The 5,314-nt window shown below is 37.5% G+C and overlaps 1 pseudogene; it reads left to right on the forward strand.

Moving 5' to 3' along the window:
* The first annotated feature begins 350 nt into the window (after positions 1–350).
* LOC131151310 (uncharacterized) lies at positions 351–5,098 on the forward strand (annotated as a pseudogene).
* Positions 5,099–5,314: the final 216 nt, after the last annotated feature.

Here is a 5,314-nt window from a genome sequence, read left to right on the forward strand (position 1 = left end):
TTGTGCTGGTTAGCCAAGGCGGGGACGTAGGCGGTTGGCCGAACCTCGATAACATATCCGCGTGTCATCTTCTCTTTACTGCTTTCTGATACTTGTGTGATTGTTTAAACTGCTTCATCTGATCTCTGGCACATTTACATCATTTGCACTAGATTGACCCTAGGCTTGTGAACATACTGCTGCTAGGAGGAATACTTAGAAGGTAAAATTTAAAAATACCAATTCACCCCCCCTCTTGGGATCACGGTAAAGCTAACAATTGGTATCAGAGCCAGGTTGCATAGACTGATTGTTATTTTGCACAAAGTTCACATATGGCTCATAGCTCCGTGACCCCTTTCCCTGAGGGACCATCTTCCACACGACCTCCTGTTTTTAGCGGTGTTAATTACACCTTCTGGAAACAGAGGATGCGCATCTACCTTCAGAATACTGATTGGAAGGTGTGGAGGATTGTCTCTAAGGGAAACTATGTCCCTATGAGAATTGAGGGTGCAGCTAGGGTTCCTAAGACTGAGGATGAATATGATGATGATGATATGAAAGCCGTTAGTCTTAATGCCACTGCTATGAATATTTTATATTGTAGTCTTGATGTGAATGAATTTAACAGGATTATGGCATGTTCAACTGCAAAAGAAATATGGGATAAATTAGAGGTCACGTATGAGGGTACTAGAGATGTGAAAGACAGTAGGATAGATATGTTGACCAGTGAGTATGAGGCCTTTAGGATGAATGTAGGTGAGTCCATTCAGAGCATGTACACTAGATTCACACATATCATAAACTCACTGCATGCATTAGGAAAGACATATCCCACATATGAAATGATCAGGAAGATCCTTAGAGGCTTGCCTCCTTTTGGGAAGCTAAGGCTACGGCCATTGCTGAGGGTAGAGACCTTAAGGCCATGAGCTTAGACGAATTGATAGGTTCCTTAATCACTTATGAACTGTCCATAAATGAAAGACTCAATGAGCATAACAGGGCTAAGAAGGTGACTGCACTAAAAGCATCTAACGACACTTTTAGTGAGTATAGTGAGTCTGACACTGATGAGGAAATGGCTATGCTAACTAAAAAGTTTAGTAGATTCTTCAGGAAGAACAGGAAGCCATTTAAAAAATATAGAGACTCCACTAATGAGAAGGGAGAGTCCAGCAAAAGAAAGGAAAAATCAAATGCTCCTACATGCTACAACTGCAACAAAGTGGGGCACATCAAACCCGACTGCCCACTTCTGAAAAAGGAGGCTAAGAAAAATAAAAGAGCCATGAAGGCTGGTACTTCATGGGATCAATTCAGCAGCAGCAACTCAGACTCGGATCATAGTGACACGGAGGTCGCTAACTGGTGCTTAATGGCACACGGGGATGAGGTATCGTCTTCTAGTTCTTCATCTTCTTATTGTTCATCTGATGATTGTGATTCTGACAGCATGCCTACATTTATACAATTGCAATTTGAATATATCCGTGTTTCAAAATTATTGGGCAAAATGACCAAAGAGAATGAAAATTTGAAAAAGAAATGTGACAATTGGTCTAAATTGTTTAATATGGCAAAAACCTCTCATGCATCTATTTTAAAAGAAAAGGATACTACTATTGTTGAGCTTGAGAGGAAAGTGGATGATAGCTCCACAATCATTTTTAAATTCACAAAGGGCAAAGAAAATATTGAAAAACTACTTGGTGCCCAAAGAAATTCTTTAAGTAAAGAGGGTCTTGGTTTTAATGGCATTGAAAATATTAGACGACCTAATCTTTACTTAGGACATTTTACACGAGAATCAAAATCTCATATCCCTCCTAAAGAACCTAAGTGTAGACTGAAATTTTTTAAATGCAAACAGATTGGTCACATTCAATTTGATTGTCCACTTAGGAATAAGCATGCTAAAATCAGAAACGTATGGGTAGTTAAAGGAGACCCTGCTACTAACCCCCATGGACCCAATAAAATTTGGGGACCAGCATCAGTCACTTAGCTTATTTTGCAGGTATGTCTAAAATCATCCCCATCCAAGGACCGGTGGTACTTAGACAGTGGGTGCTCACGACACATGACCGGTGACAAGGGAAAATTCACTTCAATTGTTCCCAAGGATGGAGGCTACGTGACATTTGGTGACAATGCCAAAGGACGCATCGTCGGGGTAGGTAAGGTTGGTAAGGATTCCTCTCCTACTATCGATAATGTTCTGTTGGTTGATGGATTGAAACATAATCAACTTAGCATAAGTCAATTGTGTGATATAGGATATAAAGTATCACTTGAGAATGACAAATGCATAGTAGAAAATAAAACAGACCACAAAGTACTCTTTACTGCTGAGAGACATGAAAATGTTTACACTACATCTCTTGATAATTTAGCTTCGCAACAAGTAACATGTTTTTCTGCTATAAATGAAGCTAGTTGGTTGTGGCATAGGCGTTTGGGGCATGCTAGCATGGACTTGTTGTCTAAACTTGTTAGAAAAGAATTGGTTAAAGGTTTGCCTAAAATGTCTTTTGTAAAGGACAAAATTTGTGATGCATGTCAAATGGGTAAGCAAACAAAATCTAGTTTTAAGAAAAAGAAATTCATATCTACTACTAGACCATTGGAGTTGCTTCACCTAGATTTATTTGGGCCTAATTCTGTGCAAAGTCTTGGTGGTAAATCTTATGCTTTTGTAATTGTGGACGATTTTTCTAGATTCACATGGGTGTTATTTCTTGCACATAAAAATGAATCATGTGAACATTTCACCAAACTTTGCAGGAGAATTCAGAATGAAAAAGGATATAAAATCACTCACATAAGAAGTGATAGAGGCACGGAATTCAAAAATGAAAGCATAGAAAAATATTGTGACTTAGAAGGTATATCTCATAATTTTTCTGCACCTAGGACACCTCAACAAAATGGTGTAGTTGAAAGAAAGAATAGGTCACTACAAGAAATGGGAAGAACTATGTTGAATGAGCATAACTTACCTAAATATTTTTGGGCCGAGGCCATTAATACCGCATGCTATGTTATGAATAGGGTGTTGATTAGACCATCAATTAATAAAACTCCTTATGAATTGTGGAACAACCATAAGCCTAATATTTCCTATTTTCATGTATTTGGTTGTAAATGCTTTGTGCTTAAAGATAACGAGCATCTAGGAAAATTTGACTCTAAATCTGATGAAGGCATCTTCCTAGGCTATGCACTTAATAGTAAAGCATATAGAGTTTTCAATAAAAGAACTTTAGCCGTAATTGAATCCATTCATGTTCTATTTGATGAGTCTAATCCATTCTCTAACAAAGATGATGAAGATGATATTGATATTAGAAAATGTTTAGAGAAAATGTCCATTGAAAATAATGCAAGTGAAAATCAAGAAGCAAACGAAAAATCACTTGAGGATAATGAGAATGGAAATCAAGAATTGCCTAAAGATTGGAAATACATTAGAAGTCATCCTATAGATCAAATCATAGGCGAACCATCCCGCGGAGTAGCCACCAGATCATCATTGAGAAATATAGTAAACCACTCCGCTTTCTTATCCCAAGAAGAACCTAAAAATATTAAAGAAGCCATAGAAGATGAATCTTAGGTAATGTCCATGCAAGAAGAACTTAATCAATTTGAAAGAAGCAAAGTGTGGACCTTAGTTCCTAGGCCAAATGAGCACACCATCATTGGAACTAAATGGGTATATAGAAATAAGAAAGATGAAAATGGGGTAGTAACTAGGAATAAAGGCAGACTAGTTGCCCAAGGATACAACCAACAGGAAGGGATTGATTTTGATGAAACATATGCTCCTGTTGCTAGATTAGAAGCCATTCGTATGCTACTTGCCTTTGCCGCTTTTAAAAATTTTAAATTGTTTCAAATGGATGTTAAAAGCGCATTTTTAAATGGCTACATCAATGAAGAGGTATATGTAGAACAACCACCCGGTTTCGAGAATCATAAATATCCCGATCATGTTTACCGGTTGTCTAAAGCCCTGTATGGATTGAAACAAGCTCCTAGAGCTTGGTATGAGAGGCTTAGTGGTTTTCTATTAGAAAATGAGTTTACCCGTGGCAAGATTGACACTACACTTTTCATCAAGTCCAAAAATGATGATATGCTCCTCGTTCAGATTTATGTGGATGATATCATTTTTGGAGGAACCAATGATGAGTTGTGTAATGAGTTTGCCAAATGCATGCAAAGTGAGTTTGAAATGAGCATGATGGGTGAACTTAGTTTCTTCTTAGGTCTACAAATTAAGCAAGCTAATCATGGAACTTTCATATGCCAATCTAAATACATAAGGGACTTGCTAAAGAAATTTAATATGGAAGATTGTAAAATTCTTGGCACACCTATGAACTCTTCCATAAAACTTGATAAAGATGAACAAGGGATCCCTGTTGATGTAAAATTATACCGTGGCATGATTGGAAGTCTCCTATACCTCACTGCTAGTAGGCCTGATATTATGTTTAGTGTGTGCATGTGTGCTAGATTTCAGGCTAACCCTAAGGAATCTCATCTGAAAGCTGTTAAACGAATCCTTAGGTATCTAGTTGGAACTATAGAGTTAGGACTTTGGTACCCTAAGCATACTACTTTTGAGATTGTCAGTTACACTGATGCTGACTTTGCCGGTAGTAAGGTTGATAGAAAAAGCACTAGCGGCACTTGCCATTACTTAGGACAATCTCTTGTTTCTTGGTTCTCCAAGAAACAAAACTCAGTTGCCTTATTTACCGCCGAAGCTGAATATATTGCAGCTGGAAGTTGTTGTGCCCAAACTCTTTATATGAAACAACAACTTGTGGATTTTGGATTGCACTATGAAACAATACCGATTAAATGTGATAATACTAGTGCAATCAACATCTCTAAAAATCCTATCTCACATTCACGAACTAAACACATTGAGATTAGACATCATTTCCTTCGTGATCATGTGCAAAAAGGGGATGTGGCTCTTGAGTTTGTATGCACAAATGAACAGTGGGCCGATATATTCACTAAGCCACTACCTGAGGATAGATTTATACAAATTAGATGGGAGTTAGGCTTAATGCATAATAGAGAAGCTTCATAATCTAATATATTCTATAACTTGCACAAATTTAGGGGGAGCTGCTTTATATTGTGAAAGTTGGTTGTTGACTGAGTGCTTATGTCATACGTTCACTTATTGCATGTTCATATTGACTATTGCCTATGATTGCATTATTTGTCCAATTCATGGCCATTTTGAAAGTTTATTTGCTATAATTGGCTTATACTGAACTGTTTGAGTAGTTGTGGATAAACT

Source organism: Malania oleifera, chromosome 3 (genome assembly GCF_029873635.1).
Source record: "Malania oleifera isolate guangnan ecotype guangnan chromosome 3, ASM2987363v1, whole genome shotgun sequence".
Classification (NCBI taxonomy): Eukaryota; Viridiplantae; Streptophyta; class Magnoliopsida; order Santalales; family Ximeniaceae; genus Malania; species Malania oleifera.